The 26,769-nt window shown below is 42.8% G+C and overlaps 1 protein-coding gene across 1 annotated transcript in view; it reads left to right on the top strand.

Annotated features, from left to right (window-relative positions):
* Positions 1 to 2,267: 2,267 nt before the first annotated feature.
* The window catches only part of PTPN4 (protein tyrosine phosphatase non-receptor type 4), a 143,426-nt gene continuing 118,924 nt past the window's right edge, over positions 2,268 to 26,769 (top strand). Inside the window, 1 exon segment of the mRNA XM_042472283.1 lies at positions 2,268 to 2,447. The gene's annotated coding sequence lies outside the window, so the exon portion shown is untranslated.

The raw sequence follows: 26,769 nt of genomic DNA, 5'->3' as shown, positions 1-26,769 counted from the left end.
CACGGTCCCATCCTGTGGAATCCTGGGATTTGTAGTTTGACAGAGAAGGCCAAATGCCTCACAAAACTACAAATATGCACAGCAGTTTAAATGGTGAATTTTAAAAGTGGGTTGGATATTTATGAGCATATACCTTATTTTCCCTTTTAAATTTATGTGTGTTTCAAATGATGTCTTTTAACTGATGTTGTCTGGCTGTTAATTGTGGTTGTTCCCTGCCTCGATCCACAGGGAGAGGAGGGTACGAAATAGCAACGGCAACAACAATAACAGTGATAACAATAATAATAATGATGCACATTAATATTATAATTAATTATTATTACTACTATTAATGAAAATAACAAGGATAATAATAATAACAATGGACATTAACATTAATAATAAATTATGTCATTATTCCTTAAAATTATTAATAAATATATTATTATTAACAACAATGGTAAAAATAACAATAAATATTAATATCATCAATAATCATGAATTATTTATTATTATGACTAAATTTATTATTATTAACAAAAACAATAGATATTATTACTAACAATTATTTGTTATGAATCATTATTATGACTAAATTTGTTATTAATTAAATGACAATAACAATATATATATATAAAACTTTTATTATTATTATTATTAACACCGTTATTTAATTCATTATTAATTATTTGTTAATATTCATTATTACTACTAAATTTATTATATATATATATATATATGATAAATTTAGTAGTAATAATAATAATGAATAATAACAAATAATTAATAACAAATTAAATATCTTGGTGTTAATAATAATAATAAAGGCATTAATAATAAATACTTAATAATAATTAATATATATTGTTATTGTCACTGCTTCAACTGCCACGGCTTAATCATCATCATCAATTACATATCAATGATATATAATTATTAATTAATAATAATTATTAATTGATTATTCGATGTTATTACGATGATGATGATTAAGCTGTGGCAGTTAAAGTGGTGACAATAACGACCGTCATGACTTAATCATCATCATTATTATTAAAGTGGTGACGATAATAAAAATAATAACGAATAATATACATAATATATAATAGTATGTAATATAATATAATTATAATATAATAATATAATATATATTACAAATATACTGTACTATATATAGTATATAATATAATATAAAGAGGGGGCTGCCAGCAGGGGGCGCTCCCACCCTACAACCTCCTCCTCCCTCCGCAGCGCGCGCGCGCTCTCTCTTTCGTAACACCCTCCGGGAAAAAAAACACTGCAAGAAACCACTCTTGGTTGCATCTGAGCGAAGCCGAGGAAGAGGAGGAGGAGGAGGCCGAACAGGGATGGAATAACTGACAGCTGGGCCATCCAATCCCCTGCCAGGGGCTGTCCCTTGGGCGGACCCATCCAATCCTCCGCCTCCGCGGAGCCAGAAACCAGGCAGCCTGTGGCGGCACACGCAGAGAGAGAGCAAATGTGAGAAGGGAAAACTTGCGCCTTCTCGCGAGAGCGCGGCCATTTTGTCAGCCCCCCCCCCCAGTGACTTCGCGGCAGCCATGTTGGTTGCTAGGCTGCTGCTGGTGGTGGTGGTTCCTGCCTGAGCGGGAGGAGGAGGGAAGGCAGGCAGGCAGGCAGGAAGGAAGGAGGCTGGCTCTGGGGAGGAGGAGGAGGCAGCAGCACTAGCAGCAGCAGCAGCAGCCCTCGTCCCCTGCAGCCCCTCTCTCTGCTGGAGGGAGCCCAGCCTCGGAGGAGAGCGTTGGGAGAGCACTGCAGGAGGAGGGAGCCTCCCTGGTTCTGGGCGCCATTCCCTTCATAGAGGGACCTCTAGGGCACCCAAGGGACCCCTTCCCCTCCTTCCCTTCCTTCCTTCCCTGTTGGGTGGGGACGGGGGAACCTTGCCTTGCCTTGCCTCCCCCCTTCCCCTCTCCTTCCTTCCCTTTCTCTCTCTCTTTCTTTCTGCGTGAGAAAATGTCGGGGGCTTTGAGCTGAGGTGGGGCGGGCTCTGGGTCCGTCCTCCCCTGTGTTTCCCCACTTTTTGGGGGGCTGCAAGGACTGGCTGGTGAGGGCTTGCATTCAACACCTGTTTCCCCCCCCCCCCCATATAGATAGATAGTAGATAGTTGGGGGTGCTGAGGGATTTCCTCACCCCCCCCCAATTCTCCCACTTTTACACTTATTTTTTAATTATTATTTTTTAATTTTTGGGGTTGGGGGAGCGCAAAAGATTTCCTCGCCTAAGCATCCAAACCTCTCCCACCTTTACACCTATTATTATTATTATTGTTGTTATTATTATTGAAGGGTTGGGGGAGCACAGAAGATTTCCTCACCAACCCCCCCCCACCAACTCTCCCACCTTTTGGGCTTTTCTTTCCCTCCATTTTGGGGGGCTGTTGCTCCATTATCATCATTCGGTGGAAGGACGTGGCTGTTATATGAAGGTACGCGGAGGGAAGGATGAGCCTCCCCCAAATTCTTCTAACCCTTCTTCTTTTTTAATTGCCAGGTTGAAATGTCTGGGGGAGACTCCCCCCTTTTTCCCTCCCTCCTCAGCAGATTGCTGCCCACCTCTCTCTCTCTCTCTCTCTCAGTCTCCAAATGCTTGATATCAGGGTGACCAGATGTCATCATCACCACCAAGGAGGACCAGGCACTGCAGAATGTAGGACATCCAAGGGTGGGAAATGGAGGACGTGACCAAATGAAAGCCGACAGCGCTCATATAAATGCAAAAACCGTGCTGCTTAGTCGTGCTCAAAATGGAAGGCGTTGTGGAATTCCTCCTGGACAGGAGGCTGGAATGTAGGACGTGTCCTGGAGGAAAAAGGAGGACGTCTGGTCACCCTGCATGTCATTCTTCTTCTTCTTCTTCTTCTTAAGTTGCCAGGTTAAAACGAGGGACTCTCCTCCGCTTTTTGCTGAGCGGATGGTTGCATACCTCTTTGGAAATGCATGAGATGCCCCCCAAAATAATGAAAATCTGAATTATTAATGTCCTCTCCTGGGTTGCTGTGAGGTGTCTTTGGATTAAAATGCACAGTGGTCGAATAAGTGAAGGAAACTGTATGGCGATATAGAAAAAAACCACCTCGATTTGAAGGGGAGAGGCAAATCATAATTGCCCAAAGTACTGATTTTGAAGGGAAGGAGGGAGCAGAGGGTCTTGGAATACAGAAACGAGATGCTGTTTATGAATATAGTGTCTGATCATGCGAGCGCCAGAACGGGGAACTAAAGAGATGGTGGCATTTATGTTATTTTGGGTCAGCTTCAATATTGGTTTGCTGAACACTGTGTTCTTGAAGGACTAGAAAGGGAAAGGACAGAATATTTATCTCCTTGCTGAGTGAAAATGTGGGGTTCGTAGAAGATGCAGTCGTAGTAATAGTTCCTGAAACCCAGAGGGCTGGGAATGGTTTGGTCTTGTAAGCCTTCCATGTTGTGTTTGCGCCCCATTATGTTAGCCTGGGAAGCAGCAGCAGCAGCAGCAGGATTACGTTATTCTTAGTGGGAGTGGAGAAATGACAAAATTAGGTTGCTGGAAGACGCGTAAGGGTCCCCAGCTATGTTTGCTGGTTGCTGCCACATGCATTTGGAAGCACGCGGTGAGAGCAGAACACTTCTACGCTTGTACAAGGAACACTGTGCAAATATGTTGCACAATTCGTAAAAAATGAAAAGGCAAAGCAAAAGTTATTTTAAGGTGTGTACTCTGTAACGTGATCCGAGAGTGAAAAGTGAAGCTGGAGTTAGGCTACATTGTATTTTCAAGGTGTACATGCCTTGATCTGTATTTTGGATTATGTGGGAGCACATTTAAGGATTAGTATCTGTCACCTTCTCATTGGCCATGCTCATGATAGCATATATTAATTAGATATATTGAAGAATAACTGGAAAATTAACATGTTGCTATAAAAAGCTGTTGCAGGTTGTTTTTACCCTGATATGGTGCTAAACAATTTCAAAAACATGAGGCAAACCTTTTTTTGAAGGTAGGCATATATGATGCCACCCCTGACAAGCCTCATGTAAAAAGCCTTCCCTGTTCCTCAAGTAGGTGGGGAAAAGCCCAATTCCGGACTTGGAGTAAGGGATCAAAATACCGTTCAGGAACACAGAGCTGGTGGTACATGTTTATATAGTGTCCTGATTGGTCTTTCACATACCCCATTTTTAATATCTGAAATGATTGTTTTTTTAAACTGAAGTCCAGAGCAATAGGCTGGATGCCACATACAGACAGAGAAAGCTTAATTGTACTTAGAAAGCAGTGTAGAATATTATTTCTTCGATTGGGCCTATAATAAGTGACCTGAATTCCTTATAAACCTAATGGGTATGTTCTTGTATGTTCTGCTTTCATGTAAATAATAATAATAAATAATAAATAATTTTTTTTATTTATATCCCGCCCTTCCATCGATCAGGGCGGCTTACAGCATTTAAAAACACACACAATTCAATACAAAAAAGTTTAAACCATACAAATACATCAGAAAAATAACAAGAAAAAAAGCCCCATAGCCCAACCTCTTGGCCACGGAAGAGGAGGGAGGCCCACAGGATATTTATTCGGGGAATGCCTGATGAAACAGGAAGGTTTTCAGGTCCTTCCTGAATTGGGCCAGGGTGGTAGTCGAGCGGAGCTCGGTGGGCAGCGTATTCCAAAGGGCTGGGGCAGCCGTGGAAAATGTCCTCCGCGTGGTGGAGGTTAACCTAGCCCCAGGCACCTTCAGTAATTGCTGCCCAGATGTTCTGAGGGTGCGAGGCGGAATGTACGGGGAGAGGCGGTCCTTTAGGTATCCTGGGCCCAAGCCATTTAGGGCTTTATAGGTAATAACCAACACCTTATATTGAGCTCGGAAGCGGATGGGCAGCCAATGGAGGTCCTTTAAAACCGGTGTTATATGGCTGGTCCTGGGAGCACCAGTGACCAGCCAGGCTGCCATATTCTGCACCATTTGGAGCTTCCGAGTTTGGTATAAGGGTTGCCCCATGTAGAGTACATTGCAGAAATCCAGTCTCGAAGTTACCAGAGCATGTACAACAGTTTCTAGGTCCCTCTGGGCCAGGTATGGGCGCAGCTGGCAGATCAGCCGAAGCTGATAACAGGTGCTCTTGACCGTCGCATTCACCTGAGCTGTCAGGTGAAGCGACGAGTCAAGAAGCACCCCCAGACTGCGCACGGAGTCCTTCACAGGGAGCGTGACCCCGTTCAGGACAGGTGGAACCACCGCCATTCCTGGACCAGGGGAACCTATCACTAGTATCTCCGTTTTCTCTGGATTCAATTTGAGTCGGTTTTCCCTCATCCAGAAGGAAGAATGCTTATTCAGAAAGATAAACAGTTAAATATTTCACATTTTAGCGAATACAACAAAATCCTATTCACATGGAGGTAAACTGTAGAAATTTGCAAAATTAGGATGGTTAAGGTTTCAGAAACCCACAACGTTCAGCTTCAGTCTCTTCTAGATTCTGAGTGCTATTACTCAGAATATTCAGAATGCATTTTCTGTTCCTATGATTTTCTCTTGTCCAAAATACTGCAGCACTTCATTTTTCTCTCTCTGTTTTGTCATTGGTTGTTATGTGAGAGTGTTTTTGAATGCTTTGAGACCTTTGTAAACCTAGTAAACCTCCAAATAAGGTTGTTGAACACAACATGTTATAACATTAATTTCCATTTGTGAGGTAAGACAGTTTTACTGGATGGCATGATGCATAAAGGTAAAATAATACTAACAGTATTTTTGCTTTGCTTTGCTTCAGCCTTATGGCTAATCTATTACTCTCCTCCACCCCCACCCCCCAGCATTTTAACGGCATCAATTCAAAGTCTGGTGTATTGGATCAGTTCTACTTCTTAAGATCAATGTATTTATGATGGGCTGTCCATATCTGCTAGGGGTAGGAGCACAGGGACTACCCTGAAAGTGGAAAAACTGCAAATGAAAAAGAAAACTTTTTTTTTACTTGAGAGAACACCTCTCTAGGAATCCCTGGGCCCTCCAGCGCAACTCTGCGGTCAACATTTGTTGGCCATAGAATTGCACTGGAGGACCTACAGATGCCTAGCAATCTACAGCCTCTAGCATGACTTCCGGTAGACATTGAACATAGAGTTGCGCTGGCAGACCTAGAGATTTGTAGAAAAAGCATATTAATCAGATTTGCAAAAATCAAAGCCACAAGTTTGGATGAATGACTGCATATGCATAAATGTTAATGTGAAGGAGAATAAAAAAAATTACATAAACTAGTTAAAATGGTAGTTGGCATTCAATTTCTTGTGGGTAAGCAAGGGAACATGTAAAGTGGTTTTTATGAATTCTCGTATATGCACAGAAGTGTAGGCCACCATGTTCTGTTAGCAATGCAAAAGCACAATAAGTACTTTGAAGGTAGATATTTTGTTATACACTTTTAAGATAAGGAATATGCTACTCGTATCCAACAAGGAGTGCACTTGTTATTTTAATTAACATACAGACTTGGATATATTTCATATGCCTTTATATCCATGGGGATCCATTTCAGACCCCCAACAAATACAAAAAACCACAGGACCCCAAGTCCCATTCCCCCTAATATTGGTGCGACATACGCATGCCCGCTAGTGTGGCTCTGTGCTCCCACAGTCATTGGGGACAATGGGGCTTGCCATCTGTGGATGCTCAGGTCCATGGATGGCAAGCCCATGGATATGGAGGTTTGACTGTATTGGAAATACTAGATTTTCATACCTGTAGCATGAAAGCCCTTCATGTTTTGTCAGAATTTCATTAAAACATCCCAGGTGATTTATTAGTTAGTCATAAAAAGTATATATATATATTTAAAGTCCCAGCTGGTCATTTGTTGTCCGACCATTCTTAATTGGGCACAGAGAATCTCTGTGGCCTTCGTTAAGTGGAAAACGAGGGATTGTACACACTGGCAGTAAGCACTGGCTTGGGGTGTATGCCCTGCCGCCACCCCAAGCCAGTGTCATGCCACCCACCTGACCACAAGGTGGGCGACGTAACAATGCTCCTTTGGCACAGTGTTCACACACCTTATGCCAAAAAGAGCGTGGAAAAGTGCCATGGTGGCAGCAAAGACACCCTTTTTCCAGGCCAAAAAGAAGCAGCACTTTGCCGCTTCTTTTTGACCCAAAATAACCTCGGATTGGGGCTGCAGCATGCAGTTGCCATGGCCCCAATCCGGCGCTCAAAGAGACAGTGGCAAGCCGCTCCTTTGGAACAATCTGTTTCTCCCCTGAGATGGCCATAGGTGGCCATTGTGTAGCAACGATTTGTAGACCCGTTTATGATAGAGCTGAATGGATGAAATTAAGGTCCAAAACACACTGCAAAAATAAACCAGTTTAAGACTGCTTTAACTGCCCTGGCTCATTGCTAGGGACTTCTGGAAACTGTAGTTTTGTGAGGCATTTAGCCTCCACTGCCAGAGAGCTCTGGTGCCACAATAAAGTCCAATTCCCAGGATTTCCTAGCACTGAGCCAGGGCAATTAAAGCGGTCTCAAATTGGTGTTTTGAACCCAGGATGTCAGGCCTGTGTCTACTCACCTAATTGTCTTGTGCTGTCTGCTTCAGTATGCATAGGGCATTTGGCCCTGACTTGTGGCACTAATCATTACTCTTTGAATGATAAGAAATAGTATTATTAACTGTGTTGTGGGAATGCAATTAAACTGATGCTGGGCATGCCCTTACCAGGTAAGATTACTTTACAAATTCTGTTGTATCCAATAGTGCCCTTACACTGGCAAAATAATCACGGCTTTGGATTCCTTCTCATCCTGGAATGCTCCTCAAATTTGCTGCTTTATTGGTTATGATTGACCACTTCAAGCAGATAGGATCAGCATGAGCACACAAAGGATATTTGGAGATAATCACATTGATGAGTGAAATGTTCTTGGGCAGAACTGGATTTAACCCTATGCATTTTAATTGTATATTGGTATTTTAAAAGTTTAAAATCTAAACATATAACATGTAACTGCCTAATTAGAGGAAATCAGTTTTGGAATGTGTGAATCTGCTTGATAAAATCTTTCCTTCCTGGAAAGAAGGCAGTCAAATTGTGCAAGCAGAAGAAGCAGAGCATTGGCAAGCATCGTTCCTAATGTCTCCCTTTAGGAGAAAAAAGTTTGCTCCCTGCTGATCTAAATAAGTAAGTGGTCCTTCCATATTCGCTGGTGTTAGGGGTGAAGGACCCCCATGAATGTGGGAAAACTGCAAATTAGAAAACACCATTCTTTTTACCTGAGAGAACACTTCTCTAGGAATCTCCAGGTCCTCCAGTGCAATTCTGTGGTCAGTGTCTGCCAGATATTAACCATAGAATCATGCTGGAGGATCTACAGATGCCTAGACAAGTGTTTTCTCTAGGCACTTCTAGGTTCTGTAGCACAACTCTATAGTCAACTGCCAGGAGAATTGTGCTGGAGGATCTAGACTGCTAGAGATTCCTGGAGAACTTATTAATCAAAACTGCAAATAATCAAATCCGCAGAAGTCAAAGTTGCAAATGTGGAGGGCCAACTGTATATGTTACTGCAGCAATTATGTATCATATAAAAGTGAGTGGAATAGTTCCCGGCTAAAATAGGATGGTGGTGCTGATAGTTGTAATTGAACATAACTGGAGGTTATAAAGTTGGGGTAGGCTGGCACCTTCAATGAAAATGGTCAGTGATACAAATGTATTTTATTTAAAATTATGGTACAGTAGATCCTTACCTTACATGAGGGACCCATTCCATTCATTCATTTTGTTGTGCAGCTTCAGCGTATGGCGTAGGCGCACTGTATTAGAAATTAAGAGTAACTATGATCCAGGCTTTATATGATTTGTTAGCTGCATGCAAGTTGGATCATAAGCTATAGCACTGTACTGTACATTTTAACTCAGCAATTCTCTTTGAGCATAGTGAAACTTAATTTTTTTGAGTATGGATATGTGGGACCTTATTTGTAACTAAACTAAAACCATTCTGGCATAGTTAATAGGTTCATTGGGGAAAGAAGGACTTAATCCTTTTGGAAACACTATGCTATATCAGTCTCAGAATAAGAGTCTGATAATAATTTAGACTATATTTTAGTCACATGCAACCAGTGCCCTTAGGCCACTACACCCATTTCTAGCACAGTTGTAAGACTCTTTTTGTGGTGTCCTAACTTTTGTTAATTCCCATTTTAAGCACTTTCATTTTGACAAGGAATTGGGCTGTAAAATGTTCTTACTACGAAAAGCCAGTATTTGCCAAGGATTGAGAATTAGCCAGTGTTCCTTTCTGGCTTGTAAAATGTTCCTTGTAACTTTACAATGAATAACAATTAAATTGATCCAGCAAAGGATATTGCTTAGCATATTTTTCTCCTGGAGTTATTCTTTAAAATTTCAATGGTCCTGTGATAAAACACTTCCAGTATATAATTGGAAAATATAATTTTCATCTAGCAATTGCAAATGTTCATGTTGTATTGACAAATATTTTCATATTTGTTATTCTTTGACCTTCACTGCTAAGGAGAATAAGCTTTCAGATTGTCTGTGCCACTATTGTCCATAGCTATATACATTGTTGAACAAACAGATCTTTCTTTGGAGTCTAACAACTGTCCTTTCTTCTTATACCACGTGAATTCTGGTGCTATCACTACTTATACAGTGATGGAGAGCTATCGGTTAGTTTCAGTTTGTATTTAATCAGACTGCTGTGTAGTAGTTAAGTATGAAATGATACAATGGCCAAAGTGAAACTGAAGAAAACAGCATTTTATGGAATAATACAGGAATGGGAATTGTGTAACTCTCCAGATGTTATTGAGCTGTAACTCCCAGCATCCTTCACAATTGATTATGTTCACCAGGGCTGTTGGGAGTTGCAATTCAATGTCTTCTGAAGGGTGGGACATTATTTCCCTCCTATATAATGGAATGGGATAGAAATACAGAATGGTTAGATAACACACTCCATGGGTAAAATATCAATTTGGTATAGGGTAGCTGCTGCCTGTCCCCTGGAGTAGATTTGATGATCCTGTCAGCTGTAATATGTATGAGGTAAATGATTCATAGACTACTTATAATAATGGAGTCTTATTGATTTCAGTGTGAGTTCTTTAAATGTAAATAGCAGGCTCATATGCCAAAGAAAACAGAATACCTTGCTAGCTTCCAACAGATCATAACGAGTAGGATGTGGAGTTGATGATTTGAAATATTTAAATAGATCTGATGTAATGATTAAGCTAGTAGTGTTTTGTAAATATAAATATGTTTGGCATTCAGGGAATCTGAATGTTCTCTTGGTTATTATCATAAAAATATAGGAAGTGCTCCAGAAATCCATGTAGTTCAACCTTCTGTCTCCCACAGTGGTCAGCCATATGTTACCAGGAAATCTACGAGTAGTGAATACTACCTCCCAGTAACTGGCATTGAATAGGGTATTGTTTATGAAACCAAGAGAGCTTTTATTTAGCTTTTATGACATATTTAGACCAGTCCTCTATGAAAGTGTAAAGGTTTTTAAGCTAATAGCAATTGCTATACTTTGTGCCAGTGAACTCTGAATAATTTTCTTTGTCTCCCTTAAATCTACTGCCAGACACTAATTCATGCATTCATACACAATGGTAAGCTAGTATCCCACAAAATCCTTGGCTTACCATGTTTAGTGTGCTCACTCGCACTTGCAGCAGAGTGGACTTAGTGAACTTGTGTGAATGTGACACTGTTCAGTACTCTGGCTTGTTTCTTTCCCAACAAGCTAGAAAAGTAATCCAGAGTTCATTCATGGCTTCTTTCTGTGAGTTATTGGGGGTAAAAGAAGTCAGAGCGCCATCTGCTTCCATGTTAGCACATTATGCTAAATAAATCAGGGATCAAAGGTTTTTATTGCTCCAGATATGAGCAGTTGGATTTCTGTCCAGGGATCCTGGCTTATCTTGACATGTATGCTATCGTACTGGCTGACCCACAAAGTCCTTCTGTTACGAGAGAGGGGGTAAAATATTTCTAGGCATCTTTTCCATTGGGATAGAATTGTGTGACCTTCCAGATGTTGTTGAACTACAGTGCCCTGTAGTCCTAATCGTAGCTGTGTTGGCTAGGGCTACTGGGAGTTGCAATTCAATGTTTAAAGGGTTACACAATTCCCAAATTGCATATACTTTACATTATAAATAAATAAATATTATAGTTAAACTTTCATATTTACATATAACCTATACTGATCTAAACTTTCCCAGATGTTGTAGCCCAGGGGTAGGCAACCTTTTTGAGCCGGGGGCCAGGTTGGTGTCCCTCAGACACCTGGGGGGCCGAAGCCAAAAAATAAATAAGTAAATAATTTTTAAAAAAATTAAATAAATAAACCGGGACAAATGTACGACAAAATTTTCAAATGGAGGACACTTTTTTTTTAAAAAAATGGAGGACACGCAAAAAAAATTGCTGATTTTTAAAATTTTTAAAATATAACTGCATGTTTCTGAGGCTTCTATAGACAATTGCCCCCCTTGCCCTCCTCCTCCTGATAGGTCAAAGGCCCCACGCCCTCACGCGAGAGGCCAAAGGCTCTGGCGGCAATTGGAGGCAGGACCGGGCTGGGGCCGGTCCCAAGGCCTTGCCGGGCCGCATCCAGCCCGCGGGCCGCAGGTTGCCTACCCCTGTTGTAGCCTTTCTTTTGAAGAAAGCTGCTCCAACTCAATGCTCATTATCGTATAATCTCCAGGTATGCAATGTTCTGTTTGAGATAGGCAAAGAAAGCTGAGCACAGCATTCCACAATCAGCCTCAACACAGATGTAAATTAAGGTATTTTTACACCAGTTTTCTTTGCTTGAATCCCATTCCATCCTGGCATAGAATTATTCTTTTAATGCACCCTGAACTGATGTTCTCATTAAACCATCATCACCCATAACCATAAAATCTCTTTTCTAGTTAGGCATCATCAGTCCAGATCCCACAAATGTATATATAAGGTTGGGGTATATTTTGCCCCAGTATGCATAACCCCACACTTAATTATTGAGCATCATTTAGTATTTTGTTGCCCACTCATTCGGTTGAGAAGAATCATTTTTGAGCTCCTCTTAACCGTTTGGATTTCCAAACAAGTTGATGTTCTGTGCAGGCCAAATATGTTGGTGTCCTCTGCAGACAACTTGTATAAGTCAAATAAGCTTGATCCCAATCCAAATCCTTTCCAGGGCCCCACTGCTTATTTATTTTCCTTTAAAGAATAGTCATTTTACTGCCATCTGTCACTTGTTTAACCTAACAGGAGCTGTCCCCTGATCCTTAACTGGCAGCGCTTATTCCAGAACCTTTGGGGAAGCATATCTCCATGGATAGCCTAGTGAGTTACAGAGATTTCTTTAAATATAGACAAATAGGAATCAGTGGAAACAAATAATGGCTTTAATATGTCATTGTGGTGTCATTGAAGGTGAAGTACAGTGGATCCTTGTTATACGCTGGGGTTTGGTTCCAAGATCCCCCGTGTATAACAAAATCCGTGTATGCTCAAGTCCCATTAAGTATAATGACATAGCAAAATGGTGTCCCTAATAAAAAATGGAACATCAAGGTAAATTTATACTTTTTTGGAACATTTTCAAACCGTGTATCTTAAATCCGTGTATAAGAAGGGCTGACTGTAATGTCTCTCCCTAAATTTTGCTTTCATTAGGCCCTGTTTCCTTTACTTACACCCTTTGCTGAAATCTGTTAAATGGACACGGTTGAAAAATTGCATTCTTCATTTTGTTTGATCATGGTCAGTAGCTGACCAGCACTCTTATTGTAAACTGGGGATGGACAAGTGCAGCCCACAGGCCACATGAGCCCATCCATTTTGTTATTGTTAAGGATTGATGGTATGCCTTATTTCTGAAGCATTGACAGTCTTCCAGTTACCTTGGTGTCTTTACTGCTTATATGACAAGCTAATGATGTCAACTCAAACTGAGTAGGACAGAGAATGTTTTAAGAGAAAGGATGTTCATATAGCCATTTCTGTTGTTTTCTTGATGATCTTTGACAGTTCTGTTCTTTAATTTTCAACAGTATTTTTAACACTGTGATACAGGAATATCATGCTGCTTTTTAGACTGTCATACTTAATACACAGGCTCCCTTGATGTGTAATTTTCCTAACTGGACTGTCCTGTTGGGGTAAAGGGTATGGTTTTTGTTTACTTTTCTGTGCATACTGCAGCCCTGTGCTTCTTGAAAAGCTACTGTGAAGATTGTAGGATTGTGGGAGATGTTGATGGGACCTGTAGGGAGAATTGATTAATTGTCCTTGTTCTCTCTGCTGAAGACTGTTCTCTTGCAAGTGCAGCAAGACCCTTACGTTTGTGTAAGGGCAAATCTAGGGCAAATCCTTAATTTCTTGCTGCATGAACATAGGAAGCTGCTTAATACAAATCTTTGGTCTATATGGCTCAGTACTGACTCCAGTGACATGTCAGCTCTTCCCACCTCACCTGCAGGTGGTAGGGATTGCATTTGTGACCTTTGCTCACAAAGCATGTGTTCTACTACTGATTTTGGGACCTTTTCCAAAATTCTGTTGGCAGTTGTCCTGAGTCAGAGGTCCAAAACACACGGCAGAAATAATCCAATTTGAGAATGCTTTAACTGCCCTGTTTCAGTGTTAGGGAGTTATGGGAACTGTAGCTTTGCCTTCTCTGTCAGAGAGCTCTGGGGCCACAATATACTTGAATTCCCAGGATTCCCTAGCACTGAGCCATAGCAGTTAAAGGGATCTCAAACTGGATTATTTCTGCAGTGTGTTGTGAACCTAAGTTACACTCTTTTACTCTTTTTTTTTACATTCTGCTTTTTTGTTTAAAATGAGTAAATATATTTAAGATTAACTTTTCTAACTTTTAACCTTCACACTTTATGACTATAACATCCCAATCCTTTAAATAAATATAATGATGAGGTAATATTTCTGGTGTGAGCCAGAGTAGTTTGAGTGTTGGGCTACAAACTCTGGAGACCAGGTTTCAAATCCCTGCTTGGACATGGAAATCTCCCCTCTGCCATGGAAACCTGGGGTGACCTTAGGCCAGTCACACTTTCAGCTTCAGAGGGAGGCAAAAGCAAATTGAAGAAATCTTTAAAAGAACAACTACACAGTGATAGGTTTATTTTAGGGTCTCCAAAAGCCAGAAATGACTGACTTGAAGGCACACAGCAACAATGTTTCTGATGAAGCTGAAATTGGTGAGGAATTCCCAGTTGGTTCTAATGGACATTGACTGCTACACTGTTGTGATAGTTACCATGTCTCAAATTGTGTGGTTCCCCTTTATCCAGCTGTAGAGTTTCATTCTCTGGCTAGAAATTGCCTAATTTCTTTCAGAAATGTATAGCCAACAAATTGTTAGCTTTGCTTTCTTTTTGCAATAACAAGAATATCAAGGAAATAGGATGAAGAATATTTGTGTAACTTGTGCATTCACAATTGTATGTGGGGGATTTGAATCTGAAGAAAGGTGGTAAAATCATGTCTGTACGACACAATGTATTAATCTCTGAAATGATATTGGGGTCAAACAGACAGGCCAAAAGAAGCAGTTTCAGGCTGCTGTGGGGGCATGACCCCCCCCCTCACAGTGGCTGGAAACTGCGCTGTGGCTGCACTAAGGGGGGGACCACACTAAAAAGAAGCGGAAATAAGCCACTGTAGCGCAGAAAGTGTGCACTTTTGATCCTACGTATTAACACCCTGATGCAAGACCAGTCCCAAAGGAGCTCTCCATCCTAACTAACGCTATAGCTGCATATTAATACATTGGTGTAGGTGCACATTTAAAAAGGACAGAATCGGCAGTCAGGGCAACAATATGAAAAAGAGAAAGTATGACACCTCCAGTGGCTATAAGTAAAACATACACAAACCAAGCAGTCCAAGTCAGAGCGTGGGGTAAAGAAGACATGTAGGGGGGGCATGATTGTACATTGCCAGTGTTTTACGGGGCACACATCTGTTCCAATGCCCTGTCCCGGTGGAGGATTGCAGGTACGACTGTGTGCACGATCAAAGATGGTGGCCATCCAAGGAGATGGCATCTAGGTAGCAGGCAGTCATCAGCAGTGTGTTCATGGATGTTTGGAATTTTTTTAAAAAATTATCCATCAGCATGGCTTGATGCCATGTTTTGCAGTCATGGTGTATCCATGCGGACAGCCTTAGGAGTCGGTGGTGCAAGTCAGTAGAGTCAGCCCATTTTTGGAAGAAGCAGCTGCAGACCACTGTTTCCTGCCCGTCTGCTTTGCCACATTGTAGCTCAGGAAAATAGTGCTATGAATCTAAGGCCCAAAACACACAGGACAAATAAAGTGTTTTCTGGGCGCTCTGGAGGTGTTGCATTCAAACATTCATGCCCCCAAACCTCCCGAAAATCACTCCGAGGCCACCTAAGTCGTTCTGAAGCCATCTGAAGAAAGAGCAGCAAAAAGCCGATTCTGCTGGCGCCCCATTGGGACTCGTTGCCATGGTCCTGCAGCTACCCTTTTGGCCCGTTTGCTTCATCCCAAAGGGATCATAGACTTTGATTCTTATCACCTCATCTGCAGCAGGGTGGTATAATGAAAGGAGTTTTGAAATGTAATTTGCAAAATGACATGAATGCAGAATGGCACCACTATATTGCTTATCCTTGATATTGTTTTAAGTGTTCCATTCTATACATTGTATACAAATATTTGGCTGTAATATAATTCATGTTATTTTTATTTGTGTATTTTTGGAAGAAGGTACTCTCGTGTTCCCTGTTTTAAGATACGAAGAAAATTCCAAAATGGTTATCATTTCCTGTTTGTTGCTAATTTGTTCAGGTGTTTTCTGCACTTTGAACTGGGCTGAGAAATATATCACCAGCCAGCATAGCAAGAGCAGAATACATGTTATATGAGCAGAACATCTGGTTCCTGTGATCATTCTGAAAATGTGATCATTTTCTATCTTGAAAATCTGCCTCATGTATAGTGCAATGCAGTAATATAACCTGGAGTTAACACAACACTTAAGCTCAGTTATTCCTGCTAAGATAGGACTGTAGCTAGGCTGCTTGCCAAAGCTGATTGAAGGCACCCACCACCACCTGCACATCAAGTGATAATTCAGCTAAGGTCCAAAACACTCTGCAGAAATAATCTAGTTTGAGACCTCTTTATCTGCCCTGGCTCATACTAAGGAATTCTGGGAACTGTAGTTTTGTGAGACATTTAGTCTCTGTCAGAGAGCTCTTGTGCCACGATAAACTACGGTTCCCAGGATTGCCTAGCACTGAGCCAGGGCAGTTAAAATGATCTCAAACTGGATTTTTTCTGCAGTGTGTTTTGGACCTAAGTTACAAATCAGTTCGTTTGGGTCAGTACTGTACTTCTTAGAACAGGTGGAGCAATCACCGGCTAACATCAGATTATGTTAAGTCTCACTTTATTGGCATTCTTCTAACCCACTGTTGCATCCAGGCATTGACTCAGCACAAGCACTGTCTTGAATATGACAATAGGAATGAGTGGAATTCCACTAAGACCATTCTAGATATGTAAAATCAGTGTGCATGGTGCTTTACAAAATAAAAGAACAAAAACAGCCACTCCTGCCAAAGGTGCACAGTCTGACTCTCTCTCTCTCTCTCTCTCTCTCTCTCTCTCTCTTGGGAAGGTAGGAGTAATGCAAATGTAAAATGAATGCAGTACAATTATAAACAAATTATCCAGATTGAAATACAAAACAACAGCAACAGCAATGTAATATAATATAAAGCAAACTGGATAAAATGGAGATTTCACTCCCAAAATGGGGGAAATGATAGCAGTATCCTTTACAGATTGAAAGCCGTTTGTTACTTTAGGAACATAAAATACCTCTATAAGAACCCTGGTGGCAAAGTAGTTAAATGCCTGTACTGCAGCCACTCACTCACAAACCCCAAGGTTGTGAGTTCAGTACCAGCCAGGAGCTCAAGGTCCACTCAGCCTTGCATCCTTCTGAGCTTGCTAAAATGAGTACCCAACTTGTTGAGGGCAATTAGCTTATACATTGTAAACTGCTTAGGGAGTGCTTAAGTGCACTGATAAGCAGTATAGAAATGTATTTGCTATTGCTACATTGACTAAAAACTTAACTCTTAAATCAGATGCCACCTCAAGTAAAGGGTTTCTAAGGTACAGTGGTACCCCGGGTTACGAATGTAATTCGTTCCGCGGCGCCATTCGTAACCCGAAATCTTTCGCTAGCCGAAAAAGCCATAGCCGCTAGCGCTGAAAGCCGCGATTTCGTGTGAAAAAGCGCCGAAAAGCACCAAAAAAATTTTCGTAACCCGAAACAGTTTTTTCCTATTTATTTTTTTCGTATCCCGGAAATTTCGTAACGCGGTGATTTCGTATCCCGGGGTACCACTGTATTGCAGATTGGGGCATTGGGAAATGATGACTGCAGTGTTTTTCCAGTTTCAGGGTACATTGAGATAGGCAACTGGAGAGACCCTTTGGACTAGAGACCTGCAGCTTTTGTCTCAATACACCACACCATACTATACTTAGTGTTTTGAAGTCTTCCATTTTTAGGGACTGTAAATACGTGAACGCATTGTCTTAAAAATTGGATTCATTAGTAATTCGTCTGGTATTTTGTAATCTGTTGGATATTTTAAAAAAAAAAGTTTTCCATTTTTTGTATAGCAGAAGAGCTTTGGGGAGAAAGAAAGCTTTATTTTCATCTCTAAAAACACTTAGCCACAAACAGGAACAATCAGTAGTCCAGTACCCACCACATTATGTCTGATGACAGGCAGAATTATTTTTTCCAACATAGCCTCCCACATTTTCTAATGGCACCCTCCTGAACAAAACTACTAGGCATTACAGACTTGGTTGCTAAATGTAGCAGCCATAGCAATTGCTGCATGTTCTTGATAAAGGCCCAGTCAAAATAACTTTTGTACTACAGGTACTGTGTAAATTTTATACAAATGGATAAAATGATGCAGTTTTGTCTAGCAAGGCATCAATATATTTTGGTGCAGTGCAATCCTGCATCTACATAAAGAAATAAGGGTAATTGAACTCAGTAGAACTTCCTTCCAAGCAAGTATGTATAGAATTTCAGCTGAAACCTGCATTGGTAGTGTGCATGATGATACTAATATGCCATTTTTTTGAAATGTTAGTCGAGACAGAACAATTTTATTTTTAAGCCTACACTTTGAGCCTGGAGGAAATAGTACATCTGCCTCAAAATATGTGATAAACAACAGATTTTTGGATCCCCTTTTTCAAGAACTCAATACTAATAATTGAAAATCTGTTGTACAAATAAAACTGTTCCAACATAAATCAAGAACTTATTGTAGTTCAATTTCTTCATTTAAAAAAAGCCTGCTCATTTATCTGACTGTAACCAAAACCTGTACATATCTGTCTCTCTATATTAGCATAAGATTATTCAAGCAAAGCCAGAAGATTTTCAAAAGAACAGGAACTTTTTGTGCTGTCAGAAAGAAAGCCAGAGGAAGTGTGCATTGTATGAGGATTTCAGTAACTTTTACATTTATACTAGAACACCTCAGGTGGTTTGGAGGGGTGTATTCATGTGTATGTCTGCTAAAAATTAAGTCCCAGTGAATTTACTTCAGCTTTTTTCTGAGACATGCCAGGATAAAAGATGGTAGTTTTTTTCTTTTCATGGGCGATCAACTAACTTGAAAATGCTGGATTATATAGCTGCAGTAAAATGGCGCAAGTACTTTGAGATGAAGATCATCAAAGATTAAAAACATGTGTTTTTAAATTCTCATTTTTCCTGTTATTTGAGACATATTTCTAGCGAGTAGAAGCAATTTTTCTCAGATACATTCCCAAAACTAATTTGTGTTGTTTTATTACTACTGAGGTGAACTCGAGGCTGAAATTCAGTGACAACGCATGTGCATTGTACAAGTGCAGTACAAGTGGATTTATCTATCAGAAAATGGACATGGTATAGCTCTGTTAAGATGAAATGCTTAAGAATTCAAGTGTGTGAGTCTCATGGCAGGGGAGGAGGGAGTCCTGCATATAGTGGAAATAAGCAGTTCAAGGAGATAGTAGAATACTTGTTTTTGACTTTGGCTTTCTTCATGTGGAGAGGTTTGGTATTTAAACACACAGGGAACTTTGAAGCCCATAATTTACCCACATATTAAAGTGATGATGGCCAAATTTCACTTCACTCATCTTGGTAATGGGGATTAGCAGATCTCCAGATCTAATCAGGTTCCTGATTTATTTTACTTGGTAAAGGAAATATGTCCCTCCCTTCTTGGCACCATTATTGCTTGCAGCAATTGTGTCTCAAGTATATGGAAATGTAATTTTACAAGGTGCCTGATATCTACATGAAGCACTCAGGCATCTTGACAACCATGATTTTGGGATCCCTGGTAGTTACTATGGGAGGAGAAATGATTCACAGAAAGCATCCACTGACACTGACATTATTGTCACTATTGTTTACACAGTTAATAAATTCAAGCCAGAGAAAGTAAAGTTCTCTTGCGAGCTGATTCATGATTGACTGCCTATCCTTCCAAACTTTGGCAGCATAGTTTATAACTATAATGCTGACAAAATATTATTGGGTAGCTGTATCCATATCCTTTCCCTCCCTGCAATTAGGTTTTGATCAGTTGATTGACCTAAAAACACCAAAATGATATTTCCCAGTAGATAAGAGAGGAACATCCTGGAAGTTGGTTTGTTCCTCCCACTTGCTTTTAGTAGGCAGGACAAAGACTGAAAGTGATCTCCCCACCTTTCTCCTTGCCTTTTCTTTAAAAAAGAGGATTTTCTCCCTCCTTTTCTCTCCACTGTTCTCTTGGATCTCCCCCAATAGCACACTTCACCCTCTCCTGCTCTTGCCCGGTCCCCGTGCTGCCACCCATGCTTATTGTAAAGGGCATCTTCATGATAGGGAACCTATTTTTGCAAGTAAATTATAGTTGCACAGTTTAACTATTACTTGGATCACTTTTATATTTACAGTTGTTTGACAAATTAATTTCATGTTTTATTAATATATTTGGAGGGAAAACAAAATGTTGAATCTTAAGGCTTCATCTTCACTACAGAAATAATCCAGTTTGACAATTCCCAGAATTCCATAGCATTGAGCCTCGGCTCTTAAAGTAGTGTCAAACTGGATTATTTCTGCAGTGCTGATCAAGCATAAGTTAGCTGTATTGTCACCAAGTTGATTTGGGCAGAAGCCAAGGCTGCCTCACTCTGGTGCAGGTACTGAGCCTTCTTTTGGGAGTACAGTTCGAATCGGATGGTTTTGATTTAACAAAACAACTAGCTATAGCTAGCACAAATGCAGTAGCCAGTAGACTCTCATGTCATGTGCACTTTAGAGAACACGTACCACTGGTCCTGAAACAAAACATTGCCTTCTGATTTGCTTCCAAGTTCAATGAAGGGGGCTGGTTTTGACCAACAAAGGCAGGATAATCTGAAATTTGGTTGTGGTGATGTTTATGATATCTTTGTACAGATTGCATATTAATGGACATAGAGAAAAATGTTTTATAGGTTAGTTCATTGTTCTGTGTCTTCAAGTGGTTTTTTCAATTATGGCAACCCTAAGGTGATCCTATCATGGGGTTTTCTTGGAACGATTTGTTCTTCGTGGTCTCTGCGAAGCACACAAATGGGTTATTCTGCGCCTGCGCAGCATTTCTGGATCGTACTGGAATCACTAGGGAAGACTTTTTGGCGGTAGCTCCGCCCTCCCTCTATATAGGCAGAAGGACTTCCCGCCCTTTCTCAGTTCCTTTTGTCCGCCGTGTGAGCAGCTTAGGAACCTCACTTAGAACCGCTCCTTCCTTAGCTTTTGGTTTCGTTTCCTGTGTTTGCTCTGACTTCGTTTGACTCTGACTACTCTTTGGATTGTGATTTGGACTTGGTTTTGGACTCTGATTGATGGTAACCCTTGGACTCCTTGACAATTCTTTCTCTTCATCTCTCAGCTTTGGTCTAAAGATGTCTGCGCACTCTTTTAAAAAGTGCACTGAATGTGGGACAAACATCCCGGCACTCGATGGACACTCCTTGTGCCTCCTCTGCCTGGGCGATGGCCACATCCTTGCTTCCTGCCCTCACTGCATGGCCTTCACTCCGCAGGCCAGGAAGAATAGGGAGATGTGCCTGAGATCCATGCTACACGTGCAAATTTTGAAGCCTCCCTCCACCTCTAGAGCCTCTACCAAGGCTACAGCCACCAAGGGCAAGCTCCCATCTCTGGCCTCAGGGGTCCCTGCCAAGGCAACTGCTGCCGAGGGCACTACCCCTTTGTCTCCTCTGAGGGTCCCTGTCAAGGCTACTGCTGCCAAGGGCAAACCCTCTTCAGAAGTCTCTGGGTCAACCCCAGACAAATGGAGGTCTTCAAACCACCCATCCTCACCAAAGAGGAAGAAAGACTCCAAACCAGAGAAGAGAAAGGAGTCCAAGGACTCATCCCATCATTCAGGAAAAAAGTCCTGTCCCTGTCTGGACTCTGACTCCAACCACTGGTCCTGTACCGGCACACCTTCCCAGCCCACTGACACCGAACTGGTCTCAGTACCGTGCGCCCAGCACTCCTGGGCTCGACCAGACACAGCCACCTTTCTGCATTCCTTCTCTGAACCCTACCAACTGTCGGAGGGTGAAGAGGAAGCCTCTCCTTTCACCCAAGTGGTGATACCGGACCGACTCTCCCAGACTTTGGAGTTCGTTGGTTTCGAGAACGAACAGGACTATGACGCATCCTCTGTCCTAGCTGAACCCCCCAGAGAGGATGTTGTTTTTGATCAACCACAGGCACTTATTTTTTGCCTCTTGATCCTTCTGAAGTCCATGGAGGCCATTTTATTTCAACCTTCCAACCTGTTGAAGCTGTCTTGCCTCCTACAAGGTCATCTGCCCCTTCCATCCTACTTCAGTCTCGTCTCTCCTCAGATTCCCGAGTGAAACCAGTCCGACCCATACAGTCGGCTTCTGCTGTATCCTTGCAAGTGCGCCCCTTGTTCCCGGAACCGATAACCACTCAGGCCCTCTCGGCTTGCACCAGGACCAGGTCAGCTTCCGCTGAATCCATGGACCACTCCATCTCTGACTGCTCCAGCTCAACAGTTGCAGGCCCTCGACTTTCTCAAGGCCCCCTCTCCTTCAGATGACATTTTTTCTTTTTCGGAACAAATAATCTGGATGGGCAAGGCCCTAAACATTGAAGTCCTCCATGCAGACTCTCAAGCTTTTGATCCCATTGATGAGAGGGTTCGAGACAAGGTCCCACCTCCGACCTCCATTGCATTCCTACCATTGATGTCCAGGATTGCAAAGAGTTCTTAGCCCACTTTGTCCATGGCCCAACCTGCCACCAAGAGACTTGACAATCTCTACCATTTCACACCCTTGGAAGAGATTTGGCTCTTTGAGCACCCTCGCCCAAATTCAGCAATTGTGGAAGCCTCACAGATTCACTTGGCCCTGAAGACAGCTTTGACCCGCAGTGACAAAGAGGGTTGTAAGCTTGACACCATGGCACGGAAATCCTATGCCTCACAGTCCTGGACCTCAAAATCCAGAACTACTCAGCGTGTATGGCTGCCTACCAACAGCAGCTTTGGGAGAAAGCTCTTTCTTTGTATAAAGACCTCCCTGAAGACAAGAGATGGACGGTCATGGCCATCCATGCAGAAGCTCATGCACTGGCTTCACATCAGATCTCGGCGGACCGACACTCGGCTGACAGTGCTTCCGGGCAACCCTCGGGCGCCCTGGCCCTCAGACGCCACAATTGGCTAAGGTCTTAGAATATAACGCCTCAAGCCAAACAGGCCATTGTAGAATGCAGCCCGTAAATACGGTATGTCCTCTTCCTCCACTTCTTGCCCTCCTTTTTCACAATGTTGTTCGGGATGGCAAAGACCCCCCTCCCCAACCAGGGTAGATCCAACCAGTCTTCAGACTACCACCAGCAGCACTTCCCTCCCCAACAGCAAGGGAAACACCAACAAAGCAACCCTTCCATAAGAAGGATGCAGAGCAAGGCAAGCAACGTTTCTGAAGCTCCCCAGCGCACTCCATTCTGTCAACGCCCTTTGGGGATCGCCTGGCCCACTTCCACCACTCTTGGGCCTCCATAACATCCAACTCCTGGGTGCTTTCCATCGTCTGTAGAGGTTATGCCCTGGAGCTGCAATCCTCTCCCCCAAGGGGTATAATTCTCACCACTCTCCCTTCAGACACCTTCCATCTTGCCTCTCCTGCAGGAGTCAGACTGGTTCATCACCTTGGATCTTCGGGACGCCTATTTCCACATCAGCATCCAAGAGGACCACCGGGACCTTCTCGCCTTCTCTGTCGACCCCGATTGCTTTCTGTACCAAGTACTGCCCTTTGGACTTTCCACTGCGTGGAGAGTGTTCACAAAGTGCATGGCGGTCATAGCCGCGTATCTCCCCCAGCAAAACATCATTGTCTTTCCTTACCTAGACGACTGGTCGCTTTTGGCCCTGTCCAGGCAGATGCTCCTCTCCCATCTCGAGTTGGCATTCTCTCTTTCACTTCTTGGGACTCATGATCAACAAGGAAAAGTCCACCCTCTGCCCAAACCAGTGGGTTCGCTTCATATGGTCCACCTTGGACTGCACGACCTGCAGCGCATACCTTTCTCACAACAGGCTCCTCAACCTCAGGTCTGCAATTTGTCGCTGCCTTGCCTTCCGGCGCATCACTGCACGAACAGCTCAGGTCGCCCTCAGCCATATGGCATCCACAACATATGTCACGCTGTGGGCCCATCGCCACATGCGCCCCTTCCAGTCATGGCTCCTCTTGGTCTTCAATCCTGCCTTCGATGATCCACGCATGTGGCTCACTGTTCCAAGGCCTGTTGCCCACTCTCTCCGCTGATGGCTTGACCCACGCAATGTGTTGGTGGGCATTCCCTTTCTGCCACCACAACCTCAGACTTCACTGACCACCGATGCCTCAAACACGGCTGGGGAGCCCATTTTGACGACCTCTCTGTCCATGGGAGGTGGTCCACATCAATGCACTCGAGCCAACTCCACATCAATGCGCTCGAGATGCTAACGGTACAGAAGGTACTGAAGGCCTTCAAACCCTCCCTGTGAAACCAGGTCGTCGTCCTCCTCACGGACAACATGACTGTGATGTATTACATCAACAAGCAGGGAGGTACCAGGTCGGCCACCCTTCTTGGCCTCACCCTTCCAATTTGGAACTGGTGCATTTGGAAACAGATCACTTTGCAAACCATACATCTCCCTGGAGAGGAGAATGAGCTTGCAGACAAGCTGAGCAGAGCTCCAGACTCCTGTCACAAGTGGCAACTGAAACCTCAGGTTGCCTTCTGTCTTTTTTATCTGTGGGGAACACCGGATGTCGGCCTTTTTGCCTCTCATCTCAACACTCACTGTGACCACTTTTGTTCCAGGATCCCTTCACCTCAGTCCCGCAGGGACGCCTTCCTCTTCCAGTGGTCTGGCAAAATGTTCTACGCCGTCCCCCCATTTCCTTTGATCACCAGAGTGGTAGCAAAGCTACGCACAGACAGATTGGACGCGATCCTGATCACCCCTTGGTTGCTGAGACAGCTGTGGCTCGCCCCCCTCCTCCATCTCTCCAACAGCCTATTCTAGACTCTGTTGCTCTGTCCTGACCTCCTGACCCTTCACGACAATGGGTTCGCCACCTCGACATGGACACTCTCTGTCTCGTGGCGTGGAGGATTTGGCCCTCACCTGACTTTCAGTACTGGTCCGAGAAATCATCCTGGCTTTCTGAAAGCCTTCCACTCAGTGCTCCTACACCTCAAATGGGCTAAATTTTTGGCTTTCTTGTCCTCAGCGGGACTCACCTCTTTGGAGGTCACTGTCTCTGTTGTTTTGCACTTCCTCCACCACCTCTCAGTATCCGGACTCTCCATTTCCTCCTTAAAATTCTACCTCACGGCCATCTGCGCCCACTTCCAATTTTCCGGCCGTCCATCCTTCTTCACCGACCCACTCATTAAGACATTTTTCAAGGGCCTAGCCAACCTAAGACCGCAGGCAGTGATCCCAATCTCCGCTTGGGACCTCCAGCTCGTCTTGGCAGCACTCACTACCTCATCCTTTGAACCTCTGATTTCCTGTGACCTCAGGCTCCTCACCTGGAAGACAGCCTTCTTGGTAGCCATAACCTCAGCACGCCAGGCCAGTGAACTCTGCCCTCCGTACAGACCCTTCGTACCTGAAATTTTTTAAGGACAAGGTTGTCCTCCATCCAGACATTTCCTTTCTACCAAAGGTTGTGTCCACCTTTCATCTTAGTCAAGACATCATTCTCCCAACGCTAGCCCCGAACCCGACCACCGACACCGAGCACAGGCTCCACTCTCTTGATATCAGGTGGGTGCTAGCCTTCTACCTCGACAGGACTTCATCCTCTCATCGTTCTCCCGGACTTTTCGTCTGCTACTTAACCCCCAAAATGGTGCTTCCAGTCACACCTCAACGTTTCTCCAAATGGGTGACTTCCATAATCCTCTTCTCTTTTTTTTGATTTTTGGGAAGACTCCGCCTGCTTGAAATCGTGCCCATTCCACCAGGGCGGTAGCTTCATCTTCAGCCTTCCTCTCCGGAATTCCCTTGGAGGACATTTGCAAGGCTGCGGTATGGTCACAATCTCTGACTTTTATCAAGCACTACAGACTTGATACCAGACACCGACGTGAAGCAGCCTTTGGCAGAGCTATTCTCCTTTCTGGAATGCCCTAAGGTTAGTTGGCACCTGTCAAATAACAGACACTCACACTGTTTTTTGGTTTAATCATTTATTTATTGCCAGGGCACTCCCTCCTCCACAGAGGAACAAGCTTGCTAGTCTAACCCATTTGTGTGCTTCGCAGAGACCATGAAGAAGAATACTATGAAAATTGCTGGTAGAAAAGGAAATCCAAAGCTGGAAAACCCTACAAAGCAGATGAAGCTGGGGTGAGGCTTAAATGTACCAGGTTGGGGTGCCAGTTTCAAGAGAAGTTCACAAAACTGGTGTTCTACAAGGCTGATTATAAAACATGGTATAAGTTGTGGGATGTGTAAGAAAAGGAAAAAGTGTGTTTCTAAAAGTATCATCTTGCTTCTGAGGAATGAACTCAGGTAAACAGGCCAAGGCAACTGCTTCTTCCTATGTGAGTCTGCCCAGAATTTGAGATTCTCCACAGAGGCTCTGTTGTGTACCAAGAACTCAAGACAGGGTTTTTTCAGGGGCTGCGTCAAAGGAAAGTCCCAAGGAAAGTTGGATTGTTTTCATCCTTCTTGAGCTTTCAACACACAGCAAGACTTTGTTGTTTTGCATGGCGTTTGGAATTGTAGGAATTGTTTTAATCTGTTCTTAAAGAATGCTTGCTTTTAAACACTTTTAAACAGTGTTTTATTGTGTTTTTAAATATTTTTGTTTATCTGTTATGAATCCCCTTGGGAGTCCTGAGTAGCAATAAATAAATGCTTTAAATAATAATACTGAAGAGTCATTACAATATTGATGGCTGTGTGCCCATATACTCTCTTCTGATTAACAGTACTGCTCCTGGGAATGGCATCTGTGAAAGGATCTCCTCCTCTGTTGTTGAGACAATCTTGGTTACTGTGATATGCCCATTTTTCTGTTCGTGTACTT

The sequence above is a fragment of the Sceloporus undulatus genome, chromosome 1 (genome assembly GCF_019175285.1).
Source record: "Sceloporus undulatus isolate JIND9_A2432 ecotype Alabama chromosome 1, SceUnd_v1.1, whole genome shotgun sequence".
In the NCBI taxonomy this organism is placed as follows: Eukaryota; Metazoa; Chordata; class Lepidosauria; order Squamata; family Phrynosomatidae; genus Sceloporus; species Sceloporus undulatus.
This window is presented reverse-complemented; position numbering and strand designations above follow the sequence as displayed.